General features: G+C 34.8%; 1 long non-coding RNA gene across 1 annotated transcript in view; it reads left to right on the forward strand.

Annotated features, from left to right (window-relative positions):
- LOC132522814 (uncharacterized) overlaps nucleotides 1-17,632 on the forward strand; it is a 63,000-nt gene that overhangs the window by 7,349 nt on the left and 38,019 nt on the right. Inside the window, exon 2 of the long non-coding RNA XR_009541335.1 lies at nucleotides 14,819-14,860. This is a non-coding gene — a long non-coding RNA (uncharacterized LOC132522814). The remainder of the gene's footprint in view (nucleotides 1-14,818; nucleotides 14,861-17,632) is intronic.

Below are 17,632 nucleotides of genomic sequence, written 5' to 3' on the forward strand. Positions count from 1 at the left end.
TTTAAATTTCTAATTTTATTGACTTGAGTCCTCTCCCTCTTTTTCTTGATGAGTCTGGCTAATTGTTTATCAATTTTGTTTATCTTCTCAAAGAATCACCTTTTAGGTTTGTTGATATTTGCTATTGTTTTCTTTGTTTCTATTTCATTTATTTCTACTCTTTATGATTTCTTTCCTTCTGCTAACTTTGGGTTTTGTTTGTTCTTCTTTCTCTAGTTCCTTTAGGTGTAAGGTTAGATTGTTTGAGATTTTTCTTATTTCTTGAGGTAGGCTTATATAGCTATAAACTTCCCTCTTAGAACTGCTTTGCTGCATCCCATAGGTTTTGGATCGTCGTGTTTTCATTGTCATTTGTCTCTAGGTATTTTTTGATTTCCTCTTTGATTTCTTTAGTGATCTCTTGGTCATTTAGTAACGTATTGTTTAGCCTCCATGTGTTTGTGTTTTTTACATTTTTTTTCCATATAATTCATTTCTAATCTCATAACATTGTGATCAGAAAAGATGCTTGATATGATTTCAGTTTTCTTAAATTTACCAAGGCTTGATTTGTGACCCAAGATGTGATCTATCCTGGAGAATGTTCCATGCACACTTGAGAAGAAAGTGTAATCTGCTGGTTTTGGATGGAATGTCCTATAAATATCAATTAAATCTATCTGGTCTGTTGTGTCATTTAAAGCTTCTGTTTCCTTATTTATTTTCATTTCGGATGATCTGTCCATTGGTGTAAGTGAGGTGTTAAAGTCCCCCATTATTATTGTGTTACTGTCGATTTCCCCTTTTATAGCTGTTAGTAGTTGCCTTATGTATTGAGGTGCTCCTATGTTGGGTGCATAAATATTTAGAATTGTTATATCTTCTTCTTGGATTGATCCCTTGATCATTATATAGTGTCCTTCCTTGCCTCTTGTAACATTCTTTATTTTAAAGTCTATTTTATCTGATATGAGTATTGCTACTCCAGCTTTCTTTTGATTTCCATTTGCATGGAATATCTTTTTCCATCCCCTCACTTTCAGTCTGTATGTGTCCCTAGGTCTGAAGTGGGTTTCTTGTAGACAGCATATATATGGGTCTTGTTTTTGTATCCATTCAGCAAGCCTGTGTCTTTTGGTTGGAGCATTTAATCCATTCACGTTTAAGGTAATTATCGATATGTATGTTCCTATGACCATTTTCTTAATTGTTTTGGGTTTGTTTGTGTAGGTCCTTTTCTTCTCTTGTGTTTCCCACTTAGAGAAGTTCCTTTAGCATGTGTTGTAGAGCTGGTTTGGTGGTGCTGAATTCTCTTAGCTTTTGCTTGTCTATAAAGCTTTTGATTTCTCCATCAAATCTGAATGAGATCCTTGTCTGCTAGAGTAATCTTGGTTGTAGGTTCTTCCCTTTCATCACCTTAAGTATATTATGCCATTGGCTTCTGGCTTGTAGAGTTTCTGCTGAGAAATCAGCTGTTAACCTCATGGGAGTTCCCATGTATGGTATTTGTCATTTTTCCCTTGCTGCTTTCAATAATTTTTCTTTGTCTTTAATTTTTGCCAATTTTATTACTATGTGTCTCAGCATGTTTCTCGTTGGGTTTATCCTGTATTGGACTGTCTGCACTTCCTGGACTTAGGTGACTACATCCTTTCCCATGTTAGGGAAGTTTTCGACTGTAATCTCTTAAAATATTTTCTTGGGTCCTTTCTCTCTCTCTACTCCTTCTGGGACCCCTATAATGTGAATGTTGTTGCGTTTAATGTTGTCCCAGAGGTCTCTTAGGCTGTCTTCATTTCTTTTCATTCTTTTTTCTTTATTCTGTTCTGTAGCAGTGAGTTCCACCGTTTTGTTTTCCAGGTCACTTATCCGTTCTTCTGCCTCAGTTATTCTGCTATTGATTCCTTCTAGTGTATTTTTCATTTCTGTTATAGTATTGTTCATCTCTGTTTGTTTGTTCTTTAATTCTTCTAGGTCTTTGTTAAACAGTTCCTGCATCTACTTGATTGTTGCCTCCATTCTTTTTCCGAAGTCCTGGATCATCTTCACTATTATTATTCTGAATTCTTTTTCTGGAAGGTTGCCTATCTCCACTTCATTTAGTTGTTTTTCTAGGGTTGTATCTTGTTCCTTCATCTGGTACATAGCCCTCTGCCTTTTCATCTTGTCTTTCTTTCTGTGAATGTGGTTTTTGTTCCACAGGCTACAGGATTGTAGTTCTTCTTGCTTCTGCTGTCTGCCCTCTGGTGGATGAGGCTATCTAAGAGGCTTGTGCAAGTTTCCTGATGGGACGGAGTGGCAGTGGGTAGAGCTGGCTATTGCTCTGGTGGGCAGAGCTCAGTAAAACTTTAATCCACTTGTCTGCTGATGGGTGAGGCTGGGTTCCCTCCCTGTTGGTTGTTTGGCGTGAGGTGACCCAACACTGGAGCCTACCCGGGCTCTTTGGTGAGGCTAATGGCGGACTTTGGGAGGGCTCATGCCAAGGAGTACTTACAAGAACTTCTGCTAACAGTGTCCTTGTCCTCACGGTGGGACAGAGCCACCCCCTGCCTCTGCAGGAGACCCTCCAATACTAGCAGGTAGGTCTGGTTCAGTCTCCTATGGGGTCATTGCTCCTTCCCCTGGGTCCCGATGCACACACTACTTTGTGTGTGCCCTCCAAGAGTGGAGTCTCTGTTTCCCCCAGTCCTGTTGAAGTCCTGCAGTCAAATCCAAATCCTGCTAACCTTCAAAGTCTGATTGTGTAGGAATTCCTCCTCCCGTTGCTGGACCCCCAGGTTGGGAAGCCTGACGTGGGGCTCAGAACCTTCACTCTAGTGGGTGGACTTCTGTGGTATAAGTGTTCTCCGGTTTGTGAGTCACCTACCCAGCAGTTATGGGATTTGGTTTTTTTGTGATTGTGCCCCTCCTACCGTCTCATTGAAGCTTCTCCTTTGTCTTTGGTGAGTTCCAGTGTCTTCCTGTCGATTCTTGTTCAGCAGTTAGTTGTGATTCTGGTGTTCTTGCAGGAGGGAGTGAGAGCATGTCCTTCTACTCTGCCATCTTGAACCAATCTGAATCTTATTTTTTAATATATTTTTTTAAGATTGTAAAATTGCTTTATCCCACCAGTTTTGATAGTCCTATTAAGTTATAAGTATGTTTAAATTTTCATCATTTTTTTAAACATATGAATTATTTAAAAGTATGTTTTAAAATTTCCACATTTAAAAGACATTTTGGGGGTTTCTCTTTTCAATATTGATTTCAATGTTTCATTATAGTTATAGATTGTGGTTTGAATGACATTAATTGTTAGATATTCATTGAGACTTACTTCCTTTACTAATGTATACGTTTTATGAACATTTTATTGGATTTAAAAACATTCTTTGCAGTTTGAGTGCAAAGTTACACACACAAACATATACATACATGTGTGATTGCTGTAACTTTTTAAGATGCTTGTCTGACTTAACACAGTCCCTATTCAATAACTCTGCAATCCTCCTGAGTAGTACCAAGGACCTTAAAATGTTTATCTATTATTTCTAACCCCTCCCATTATCTTCCATATTATTTGTATTTAAGGTTTCATTTATACCTTGTTTTTTTTTTTTTTTTTTGTGGTATATGGGCCTCTCACTGTTGTGGCCTCTCCCGTTGCGGAGCACAGGCTCCAGACGCACAGGCTCAGCGGCCATGGCTCATGGGCCCAGCCACTCCGCGGCATGTGGGATCCCCCCGGACTGGGGCATGAACTCATGTCCCCTGCATCAGCAGGCAGACTCTCAACCACTGTGCCACCAGGGAAGCCCTATACCTTGTTTTTAGGTTCCCCAATTGTGAGCATTCTCTCTCTCTCTTTTTGTTACAGTAACAGTTTGGATCCACTCACATATTGACCAATTTCTTTGTTTAGTATTATTTTTTCATTCATTTCCTTTCATCCAGGGACAGTTTCTTTCTAGGGTTGCTTTCTGGAAAACTCTTTTAGTTTTTTTTTTTTTACTAAAAATGTCTTTATTTTGTCTTCTCTCTTGAAAGATAGTTCAGTTTGGTATAGAATTCTAGGTTTTTGGTTATTTTGCTTGAAAAATTTGAACATATTATTCCATTGGCTTTGGGCCTCTATTTTCACTGATGTCATTTTAAAAATTCTTTTTCAATATGTTTTACTACAGGTTATTGAATATAGTTCCCTGTAGTATACAGTAGGACCTGTTGTTTATCCATTATAATTCTATGTATAATAGTTTGCATCTGCTAATCCCAAACTCCCAATCCTTCCCTCCCCCACCCCCCTCCCCCTTGGCAACCACAAATCTGTTCTCTATGTCTGTGAATCTGTTTCTGTTTCGTAGATATGTTCATTTGTGTTGTATTTTAGGTTCCACATATAAGTGATACGATATGGTATTTATCTTTTTCTTTCTGACTTACTTTGCTTAGTATGATAATCTTTAGGTCCATCCATGTTGCTGCAAATGGCATTATTTCATTCTTCTTTATGGCTGAGTAATAGTCTATTGTATATATATGTACCACATCTTATTTATCCATTCATCTGTTGATGAACATTTAGGTTGCTTCCACGTCTTGGCTGTTGTAAATAGTGCTGCTGTGAACATTGGGGTGCATATACACTGGTGTCATTTTTACTTTCTTAATTTTGAAGCATTTGAGAAAAATAAATACTATATGATATTATATGATATTAAAATATAATGAGATCATTCATTATTAAGAACAGACTGTGCTTCATTCAAAAAAATAAACTGCTATAAATAATCTATGTGGAAAGCATCATGACATTCTTAGATGAATGTCCTAAAAGGAACGGTTCCTTTTAGGCACTCATTTTGCCTATATATTATGCTTAATTATAAACACGCATATATTTTTATATCATGTTAATTAAAAAAGTAAAAATTAACAATATATTGATGGTAACAATATATTGATGGTAAAAATTAACAATATATTGTTTTTTCTCATGTTATGAAGTAATTTTAATAAATGTCATAATATTTTTACATGGTAAAGAGGTATGGGGGAAACATGTAATAAGGAAATGAAACAGTTTACTGTTGGATTCTTAGCAGCTTTCTATTTTTTCTGACTTTTTGAAGGTAATGACAGTGTTGGAGGACTGGAAATAAAGCTTCCCTTCTATCTATTCCTAATGACTAAAAGCCAGGCTTTAGTATTTTAATTGCCTCCACATTTATGTTTTTCCAGCACCTCCACAATAGTGTTGACTTTAGTTAGGACATTCATGTTAGAAAGGAGACTTAACTCATCTATAATAATAGCACCATGAAATAAGGGGATGGAACACATAATTTTAAAAGAGGATCAATCAATTATACTTCCAATATATAGCATGTGTTTCATTTTTCTCTAGATGTTTTATAGTTATGTGGGTGTTTTTTTTTTTTTGCAGTTACATATTTTTCTTAAACTTATTTGGGGCATAGTATGGGGTAAAGTTTTAGTCTTTTTTCAACACAATTAGTCCAATATGCAGGCACCATTTATTAAATAGTTTATTTTCTCTTGATTAGTAATGCTGCTTTATATCAAATACCAGTTCATTTAGGATATAAATAAACTTCTATATATGCCTACAATATTTCTGCATTCTCTACTGTCTTCCTTTGGTATCTTTGTCTTTACCTGCACCAATACCACACTATCTGACGTACTGTAGCTCCATGATCATTCTTGATATCTTGATATAGTGAGTATGTATTTCTTATCCTACAGCATTGTCTTGGGTATTCTTTTTTTTTTTGCGGTACATGGGCCTCTCACTGTTGTGGCCTCGGCTCTGGGCACGCAGGCTCAGCGGCCATGGCTCACGGGCCCAGCCGCTCTGTGGCATGTGGGATCTTCACGGACCGGGGCATGAACCTGTGTCCCCTGCATCGGCAGGCAGACTCCCAACCACTGCGCCACCAGGGAAGCCCTGTCTTGGGTATTCTTGACTCTTTACTCTTCCATAATCTTTAGGATTAACTTGACAAATATAAAAAAATCCAATTTCATTTTGTTTGGAATTATATTGAATTTTTAAAAATTGGGGCAAATTAATATATTTATTTAAAAATTCCCTAACACGAACAAAATAGAACTTCACAATTTACTGTCTTGTTTTAATGTCCTTTAATAATTTGATGTTTAATAGTCATTAAGTTTTAAATATTTTGGAATTTTTATCACAACGTATTTCTAACCTATTAATTATTTAATAGTATCTTTTAAAATTTCCAGATGTAAAAGATACTTTGGAAAGTTATAATTTCAACATTTATTTTTAATATTTCTGCATTGTGGCTAGAGTTGAAGTTTGAATGATATTAATTCAAACTTATTGAGACTTGGTTCCTTTCCTAACATTGCATCAGTTTTTACAGATATTTCATTTGGGTTTTTAAAAATCCTCCAGTGTTTTAATGCAAAGTTATATATGCATATGTGTGGGTATATATGTTTATTATTTCACCTATTTGTTTGAGACAGACACATTAAATTCTCCCTTTTTTATTGTAGATTTGTCTTTTTCTTGCAGTTCTGTCAATACTGAATCTGTGGTGTAAGATTCATAAAGTTCAGGACTACTTTTTCTTTCTGATAATTTCCCTGGTAATGCTTTTTGCCTCAAGGTCCTTTTAGCCTGATTTAATCAAAGCAGTGGCTTTCTTTTGGTTGGTATTTGTGTGATTTACGTTTTTCCAACATTACTTCCAACTTTTGTCACACTTTAGGAATTTGAATTTCTCTTGTAAATAGAATATAACTGGATTAGTTGAAGTTACTGCTGGGATGAAAGATAATTTCAGTATTACAAAATGTGTTAATGTAATTCTTCACAGTATCAATCAACTTCTAACTGGTGCCTTTAACTATTTACATTCAGTGTGAATATTTATGCTTCTGATTCTTTGATCCTCATTTGTTTTTTTTTTAATGTTTTTAAAATTTTCTTTCTTTTTAAATTAATTAGTTAATTAATTTTTGGCTGCGTTGGGTCTTCGTTGCTGTGTGCAGGCTTTCTTTAGTTGTGGTGAGTGGGGGCTACTCTTTGTTGCAGTGCGCAGGCTTCTCACTGTGGTGGCTTCTCTTGTTGCAGTGCACGGGCTTCAGTAGTTGTGGCATGCAGGCTCAGTGTTTGTGGCTTGTGAACTCTAGAGTGCAAACTCAGTAGTTGTGGCTCACAGGCTTAGTTGCTCCACGGCATGTGGGATCTTCCCGGACCAGGGCTCGAACCTGTGTCCCCTGCATTGGCAGGCAGATTCTTAACCACTGAGCCCCCAGGGAAGTCCTTTTCTTTCGTTCTTGTGTAGGATATTTATGCTTTCTATTGAATTAACAAAAAAAGTTTTGCTCTCTTTTATTCCCTTAGTAGGTTTAGAAGTTCTGTATCTCATTCCTATTGTTTTTGTGAGTTCCCTTAATTTTTTAATGATGCTTGTTTAACTTAACATAGTCTCTACTTACTATCTCTGCAGTCCTTCTGAATAGTACAAGGACTTTAAAATATTTATCTCTGATTTCTAACTCCTCACATTATCTTTCATGTTATTTATTTTTTAAATTTCATTTTAACTCATACTTAAGTCCTCCAAATTATTGCTGGTTGTTTGTTTTTTTTTAACAAATTAGGGACAATTTGGATTTATCCACGTACTTACCAGTTTCTTTGTTTACTATGATATATTTTTTTCATTTGAGTACAATTTCTTTCTTTCTGGAGTTTGATGTGGGGTAAAATTGCTCATCTTTGTCTAAAAGTGTCTTCATTTTGTTTTCTCTCTTGGAAGTTAGTTTAGTTTGGTGCAGAATTCTAGATTTTTAGTTATTTTCCATGAACAACGTGAAGATATTATTCCACTGATTTTGGGCCTCTGTTCTCATTTATGACATTTCTACTCTATTCTTTATTTTTAAACATTTGACAAAATAAATATTATAGGTATAACATGATATCAAAATTTAATGGGATTTTTCATCATTAAGAGAAGTCTATTCTTATTTCTAAATAACAATAAATAGTCTCATAGAAAAAGCATCAAGACATTCTTGACTAACTTCCATGATTCCCTATTGGACACTAACTTTATCATTATAATTTGTTTAATATAAACATGCATATCAAGTATTGGTTTTAGAAAGTGATTTGCTTTGTTTTATAAATCATTACAGTTAAACATTGATTTAAAAACACTTTAAATGTCTTAGACTTTGAGATATTTGGATTAAAAATATAATTTTTATGGCTCTAGTCCAAAGGTTTAAATATCAAAGCATTATTTGTTCTTTGAGTATGTCATAAGTCTAGAATTATATAATGCACAAATAAAATTTACTTACTTTTGACAAATGCATACACTTGTGTAATCTAACCCCATATCAAGATATAGAATATTAGTATAACCTTAGAAGAGTGCCCTTATGCCTCTTCCCAGTCTTTCCCTGCCCCAACTCTCCCAAAGCAACTACTTTTGTGATTTTTTTAAATACCATTGATTACTCTTACCTGTATTAGAACTTTAGTATATACTCTTTATTCTTTTTTTTCTTAGATTTTCTTTTCTTTTTTTTTTAAGACATACAAACAACTGTACATAATTCATGTATACAACTTCATGAGTTTGGAGGTAAATATACACCAGTTGAAACTGTCATCACAATCCATGACACAAACCTATCCATCACTTCCAAAAATTTCCTCCCACCCTCTTATTTATTACTATTATTATTATTCGGTGATAAGAACTCTTAACATAATATCTATCCTTAGAAAAACTCAAAGTATACAATACAGTACTGCTAACTATTGGCACTATTGTCAGTGTATCTCTAGGACTTTCTCATCTTGTATAGCCAAAACTTCATACCCTTTGATTAATATCTCCCTGTTTTTCCTTCCCTCTAGCTCCTGGCAACCCCTCTTCTACCCTCTGCTTCTATAAGTTTGACTATTTTAGGTTCCTCATATACATTGTATCATGTAGCATGTATTTATCCTCTCTGACTGGCTTATTTTGCATAGCATAATGTCCTCAGGTTTAATCCATGTTGTTGCAAATGGCAGGATTTCCTTCTTTTTAAAGGCTGAATAATATTACATTTAATTATACAGCACCACATTTTATTTATCCATTTATCCATCAATGGGCATTTTGGTTTCTAAGTCTTGGCTATTGTGAAATCGTTGCAATGAACATGGGAGTGTAGATATCTCTTTGAGATCCAGACTTCAATTCCTTTGGATATATACCCAGATGTGGGATTGCTGGATCATATGTTACTTCTATTTTTAGTGTTTTGAGGAACCTCCATACTTTTTTCATAGTGGATGCATAAATTTACATACCCACCAACAATGTACAATGTTTCCCTTTTCTCCACATCCTTCCCAACGGGTTATCTTTTTTTCTCCTGATAATAGCCGTTGTCACATGTGTGAGGTGATATCTTGTAGTTTTAATTTGCATTTCCCTGCTGATTAGTGTTGTTGAACACTTTTTCATCTGTTGTATATCTTCTTTGGAGAAATGCTATTCAGTTCCTTTGCCCAGTTTTTAATTAGATTATTGTTATTTTTTGCTATTGAGTTGCAATTAATCCTTTATCAAATATGTGGTTTGCAAAGATTTTCTACCATTCCACAGGTGGCCTTTTCATTTTGTTGATTGTTTTCTTTGCTATGCGGAAGGTTTTTAGTTTGATATAATACCTCTTGTCTATTTTTTGCTTTGGTTGCCTGTGCTTTTGTAGTCATATCCAAAAAATCATTGCCAAGGCTGATATCTGGAAGATTTTTCCCTGTGTTTTCTTCTAGGAGTTTTATGGTTTCAGGTATTAGGTTTAAGTCTTTAGTCCACTTTGAGTTGAATTTTATATATGGTATGTGGTATAAGATAAGCTTTCAATTTGATTCTTCTGCATGTGGATATCCAATCACTTGTTGAAGAGACTATCCTTTCCCCATTGTGTATGTTGACACCCTTGTCAATCAGTTGACTGTACATGTGCATATAAGTATGTGTATTTCTGGGCTCTTTATTCTGTTCACTTGGTCCATATGTTTGTTTTTATGCCAGCACCATAAAGTTTTGATTATATAGCTTTGAAATATAATTTGAAATCAGGAAGTATGATATCTTCTGCTTTGTTCTTCTTGCTCAAGATTGCTTTGGCTATTTGGGTTCTTCTGTGGTTCCATATTAATTTTAGAATTGTTTTTCTATTTCTGTAAAAACTCTGTTGGAATTTAGATAGAGATTGCATTGAATATGTAGGAACTTTGGGTAGTATGGACATTTTAACAATATTAATTCTTCCCATCCATGAATATGGAATGTCTTTCCATTTATTCCTGTCTGCTTTAATTTCTTTCATCAGCATTTTATAGTTTTCAGTATACAAGTTTTTCACCACTTTGATTAAGTTTATTCCTAAGTATTTTATTTTTTGTTGCTGTTGTGGGTGGGATTGTTTTTTAAATTTATTTTTAGATAATTAGTGTATAGAAACATACTGATTTTTTTTTACATTGATTTTGTATCCTGTAACTTCGCTGAGTTTGCTTATTATGTTCTAACTGTTTTGGTGTGTGGAGTCTAGAGTGTTCGCCACATAAGGTCATTTCATTTGCAAACAGAGATAATTTTAATTCTTCCTTTCTTATTCGGATGATTATTATTCCTTTTCCTTGCTCTGGCTAGGACTTCAATACTATATTGAATAGAAGTGATGAGAGTGGGCATCCTTGTCAGGTTCCAGTTCTCAGAGGAAAAGCTTTTAGTTGTTTACCACTGAGTGTTATTTCTGCTGTCCTCTTGCCAGTTTAAATTGGTTGTGCCTGCCTCAAACTTTGTGCTCTAGTTCTTCATACCAGAAATTTACTTATTTTTACTTTTACTTTACTTTTATTTACTTATTTTTAGCCTCAAAAATGTGAGTAGATGGAGATGTGAGGTAAGGGGAGATATTAATTAGAATTTATATGGTTGTAAGTGGTAAAACCCAACTAAAATTAGTTTTGCATACAATACTAATTTGATTCAAATAAAATGAACACAGGCGACTCTGATTTTAGCCATAGCTGGGTTCAGGAGTTAAAATGACATCATCAGGCACATTCTCTATCTCAGCTCTAATCTCCTCGGTTAGATTCTGCCACATATTGGCAAAGATGACCATCAGGAGCTCTGGGTTTACATTCTTCCAGTTTAGAGATCATTGCACAAAAAGCACCCTTTTTGCTGACACTGGGGTAGCCCTTCTGGGATTGAGTCTGATTACCTTGACTCAGGTCAGTTGCTATACTATACCAGCCACCATGACTAGAGGAATAGAAGTCTTTTTTATGAGAGTTATTTTATACTTTTAAGAAATAATTTCTGTGCCATATAGCATGTTTTAATATGAAAATATTATGGAATATTTTACAAAAACATTTTATCAAGCTAAAGTAGTCCGTTATTCTCAATTGTTAAGGGTAGAATAAAACTATGGAATCATTATTACTTATGCATATATACACAAGAATCATAAATAAGTATATCCAAACTATATACTAAAGTGATATGATTTATTTCATGGATTCATGAAATTCCAAATTAATATTTGAAAATCTATCAATGTAATATACTAAACAACTAGGCAAAAAACAAAACAAAACAAAACACATGGTCAGCTAACAAGATGCTAAAAAGCACTTGATAAAATACAATACTCATTCTTGGAAAAAATTAAAATCTCAGTAATACATATATAGGAGGATACATAATTTAGATAATAAAGATTGTCTTTTTAAAAAATTCTTTGGCCACATATTCAAAATGGTGAAACTCTGGAGTATATCCCTAAAAGTAGCCAAAGACTGGTATTAGCACTATTATTATTACTTAACATTTTTTCCCCTTAATGATCCACCCAATTGATAGAATAAGAAAAAAAAAATGACATTGCATGTCCTTTCATGTTTCAGGTTCAATCATGGTTTAAACAGTTACAACAGTTTTTTCCTCTAGGCTGCTGGAATTCTGGTTTGTGTTGGTTGAGGGTCAAGCAACACATGTGAGAAGACATACCCTTACATGTTATACAACCAGTGAAAATTGTAATCTTGGTATAGATTGGCCATGGTATAGTATTAAATTAAAATAGGAAATTTCATAACTATAAAAATGAGCACAATTTGTATACATGTGGCTGGAAAAAGCCACAGCAAAATGTTGACTTGTTTTCTGTAGAATGTGGGACTTGGCTGAATTATTTTTATTCTTAACTTTTCCTCATTCTCCAGATTTTCTTTAAGGAATGTATATTTTATGACTGTAAACATCAGAAATATTAAAAAGTTTTTCTTTGAAGGAAACAGTGGCAAGGATTTGCAGAATTTTGTCCTCAGTTTTCGTTAACACCCAAGAAAGGGTTAAGAACAGTTAATGGAAAGGAAATTGGAGAGATTTTTTGTTGTTTTATTACATAGGCTGACTTAATGCCATTTAATGTTTCAATTTCAAGCAATCACTTCACAAAAATATCCACCCTGAGCAGACACACTGACATAGTCTCAATTCTTGGAACAGGATTCTAGAGTCCACCATTTAGAATGGCCCAGGTGGGCAGTATAGGTAGGATGCACTTTATGAGGCATTCAATCATATTACACAGTAAAAAGATAAGGCAGAGGAGATACCCGTGGTGAGGAGTGTGGGGGATATTAGTGATAACTGTTACCTTGGCTTCTTTATTTCTGCCAAAAGGAGGTAAAATTTCAGCTTCTTGGCTCTCTGTTTTTTGTCCATCTCTCTCCAAAGGATCAGACCTTAGATTGATGTTCATCTTTGGGCATCACCTATAGAAGGGAAGCAAACTCTGCTTGAGGACTTGGATCATGAAGCATTCACCCTTCTCACTATGTTCACCAATAGAAGAGAGTAGTAGTTGTTTGTAAAGCACATGTACTCACCCAGACTCCCTGATTTTAACCCAAGGAACCTCTTGAAACAGGCTGTGCCTCACTCTCCTCAGAAGGAAATCAAATGCACTAAGTATTGCATCCTGTCTCCCACGTCAGTTATTTCTTTCGTCCTGTTGATGAAACAATGTATTCTTCGTGATATCAGACATCGCTGGTGCTAGATCTCCAGTGAGTGTCCAAATTTCTGAACCCTGAAATTGCTAATAATGAGCAATAGTGCTCTAGTTACAAACTCTTCTCATTTTCCTACATGGTTTTGAGAATTTTCTTGGGTTTTCTCATTCACGTTTCTGTGTGGAAACCAAGAACACTTCTCTGTTGCTTGGAACTTCAGGGAGCTAGGCTCACTGCTGGGATTGATTCACCTAGCTCGTGTTCTTCATGCTGACCGTCTCTAGGGCTGTGCTAGAGTGTGGTAGTCCTGTGTCTCTGGAAGCCTCCTGTGCCTCAGTTCTCTTACTCCATTGTCGCCTTAACTGCTGATAAAGAGAAGCACTACATATTATTGGAAAGCACTTGGCTTGGAGGACCTAAACTTCAGTCTTAGCTCCTTGGCGTATTGGCTGTACAGACTTGGGCAAAACACTATCTCTCAGCGTGATGTGTCATTTAAAATGTGGGTAATGTACCTATGTCTAGGGTTATTTTGAGGATTGGTGTAACATACCTGAAAGTTCGTGGCATAGATTGTATGCAGTATACATGTTAGTTTAATCTGTACCCCTAGGCTGGTATTCTTTCATTTTCCATGACAAAAGACAGTGACTCATTTAAATTATGTTCATGTATATCCATGGTATTTTCTTTTCTTCCTAGTAGTTTTTTTGTTGTTGTATTCAGCACTTTAAAAATAAAATAAATTATTCATAATTCCCAGTTCCCATTCATCTTTTCCTTTCTGGAAATATCTCTTCTCAACTTTGTCCTTATGTTCCCTACTAAATCTTCAGTATAGGATCCTCAACTTCACCAGTTGCAGTAGATAGCATGGCTAATTGGGATTTCAGTTTTCAAAACAAGGAAACCATTCTTTCTTTTTCATCAGTGTTTCCCTAACTTCTTGTGACAGTTGCTGCTCCTCCTCAGTGAATGACTTCTTAGTTTTCCTTCTAGAGCTATAGCCATGCTCTAGGGCTCACAGTCAAGTATTCCACAATCACAGACAACTATTAGTAATGGTGAAGGAGAAGAAGAAATAAAGCTTTCTGCACAACAGAATGTCATGTTATAAATTTGTATGCAATAGTAAACTAACATGTCACATAAATACTTTCCTACCTCTGAGCCCTAAATATTTCCAGAGGCCCCACAGTGGTTCTGATAGCCAATTTAAATCCTCCTTTGTTTTCTTCTAAGAGACTCTATAATCCCAGAAGTAATTTCAAGTTGAATCTTTAAATAATATAGAAGATAGTAACTTTTAGATACATTAGGGTTGATGTCTCAAAAAACTGATTGTACCTAACTTACTAACATTAATTTCCCTTTTCCTCTGAATTATTATTTCCCTGGTTATACCAATAATACATATTCAGTATAGAAAATTTGAGAAGCTCAGGAAAACCCAAAGGAAGAAATGAAAGTCATTCATAATTATAGAATAAATATTTATATATATATATATTTATATACTATATTTACACACCCGAGAGCACACTGTATTTCTTGATTTACTACCTGCTTTTTTATAATTAACAGTATAGTGTATTTTCCCATATCATTTTACTAGGTAATTTTAATTAATTTCATAATAATCTTTAAATGGTAAATAGGAAAAAGCATGTAAGAATGGAAAAGAAACAGTTTTTTGCTGGATTCTCAGCAACTTTTCACTTTTTCTTTTTTTGCTTTTTGAAGGCTGGAGGACTGAGAGCAGAGATTCCCTTCATTTTATTCCCTGTGAGTAAAAGCCAGTTCTCATTGTCAGAATGTATCACAAAGCCCATTTTATAGAATGGAAGGTCAGTGTGATACACAGTTTTTCTTTTTCAGGTGAAGCAGATGTAAGGGTGTGGTAACCAAAGCTGTCGATGCACAGCCTCAAGGAATGTCCAATACCCTCCTGCCATTTCTTCCCAACTGTCCCCTCTCACTCCATTTATCTTCTATTGACTTTCTGTCCCCTGACCCTGCTGTGCACTTCCATATCTTAGTGTTTTAGCTCCATCCACACTTATATTCTTCCAGCACTCCAGAATTATGTTGGCCTTAGTTAGAAGATCACAGTTCTATTTGTATTTTAAGATCCAAATATGTGCCAGGCCCTCTGCTCAATTTTGATGCCAGGTGTATTTACTCAGTGTTGTGGGATGCACAAAGGTGAAAAAGACTCTGCCTCTTGATCAGGGGACTAGCAAGGTTTCAGAAGAGCCTGTTGGAGTAAAAATATTTCTGTGACTATTTGCGGAAACGGAATTTTCCACAAGTATTGATGTTTTGCTTTAGCAGGCAGTACTTTGACAGGACTCAGATTTCAAACTTGTCTTCTCTGAGGTGGGCAGCAACTGAAATCTCTGTTCAGGTCTTTTAGCCTTAACTCTTCTTATGGGTAGTTTAGGGATCAGCCAGTATTTGGGCAGAGTTTATATAGAAATTTGGGGCTCCCACTCTCTGGCTGTATTTGACTGTGGTTTTCTTTTCTAGATTTTTCAGCTGCTATGGTCTTCCTGAACTCTGTCCTCTGTTTCTTCAAGTCAGTAAGATTGAAGTTTTCCATCTGAATTTTAGGCACCTTGTAGTGGTGGTGACTGTCCTTCCCTTATCTTAAAATCCCTAAGAGGGAAACTCACCCAGTGCCATTGCTTCTTATAAATGTTGACTGCCCCCATTTCATTTTCTGGATGCTTTTGGCCACTTCAAGAAGGTTTTGTTTTATTTTTTTATTACGGTAAAAACTAACGAGATATAACCCTGCTTAACAAGACTTGAAGTGTACACTACAGTATTGTTAACTATAGCACAATTTGTACAGCTGATCTCGGGAACTTATCCATTTTCAATATATGAAACTTTTAGATTCTTAGATGTCCTTTGGGGTTAAGAACCATGATTAGAGAATGTATCCAGGAGAGGAATTTTTGTGTCATAGTTTATACACATATTTATCTTTTTTGTAATTTTTTTGTTTAATAAAAAAATTATTGGTTTGATTTTGGGATATATATTCATCTTTGCTACTTTTCCAAATTTGTACCTTAACAGAAGTGTATGAGGGCCCCTTTTGCACCATATTCTTGTCAATGCAATCTAATCTGGTTAGTTTGGAGAAGCATTCTTTCAACCTCACATAACAATGGATATCATTTGAAGGGTGTTGGAAATTATATAAGATAGACATGAGAAACACTCTGCCTGAAGATATTTCTACTTGGTTTTGTCACAAGGTTAGTTAGGTTCATGCAAATCTGCAAAAGGAAGAAGGATAGATGGAGTCAAATATTGGCCCAAAAGGGCAGTGAGGGAAGTTACTGCATATATAAACTCTGCACATTTGTAAGTTGTTGCTGCACCCCTGTGCAGGTACTTTGAGAAGTCCTTTGTAAACACTGCTGAAGGTATTGTATTTTCTATTATATTCTGAGGCCACTAGATGGTGGCATAGACTAGCTTTTTCTTCATCCTTTCTTTGAGTCCATACCTGGAATTGGAATTAAGGGATTAACTTTACCAGATCTTGCTTATTTGCTCTTCAGAGTGTTAATTCATATTCCCCGTGGCAATTAGATTTTGTGTTTCTCCATATTACTGTCATAATTTACTGATTGACTATTTTTGGGGTATGCAATGTCTCATTAAAATTTTTTTTGTTTCTCTGATAACTTGTGATTTGATTATTTTTATATTTTTATTGGTATTGGGGTTCCTTTACATTGTAGAAATTGCAGTTTTTTATTGGATTGTTTGTATTTTTAGAAACATACTCTGGACTAATCCTTTTTTTGTTTTTGTGTACTACAGATAATTTCTCCCATTTATGTCTAGTATTTAAACTTTCTTAATGGTGTCTTTTGTCATATAAAACTTTTAATTTTAAGGAGGCTGAGTCTTAAATTACCTATTTTTTGGTTGCATAATATTTCATTGAGTTGATGAAGGATACTTGGCTCATTCTCCTCCTATCTTTCTCATATTTTGATATTTTAAATAATGAAAATTTCTGTATGCTTTAATTTGTTTTTTTCTTTCTTTTGGCTATATCCCTTGGATGAAATTCTAGCTGACTCTCAGGAATGAATAGATTGCTGAGATTTTAAATAGGTAGTGTCATATTATTTTTCTGAAGGGTTGAACCAATTTTTATCATTTAAAATAAAATTTTACTGTTTTGTTAAGTGTGTTTCTTTGACTAAATAGTTTTTAAACCTGAAAACGCATCTGAAAAAAAATTTTTTTAAGGAGGCTGATTTTGTCATTCTTTTCATTTACTTTTTGTTTTGTGTCTTATTTAACAAATGTTAATACTATTCCTGCCCATATGCCATAGAGATATTTTTCCACAATTTTCTATAGAAGTTTTAGAATTTCGCTTTTTAGAATTTGGCTATTTACTCTTTATTAAATTTATATGTGGTGTAGTATGAGGTAGACATCTATCGTTATCTTTTTTTGTCAGTATTTGGTCTGTACTGATTTACAATGCCCTATCAGTCATCAAACTCTCTATAATATCTG

This window comes from Lagenorhynchus albirostris, chromosome 7 (genome assembly GCF_949774975.1).
Source record: "Lagenorhynchus albirostris chromosome 7, mLagAlb1.1, whole genome shotgun sequence".
Classification (NCBI taxonomy): Eukaryota; Metazoa; Chordata; class Mammalia; order Artiodactyla; family Delphinidae; genus Lagenorhynchus; species Lagenorhynchus albirostris.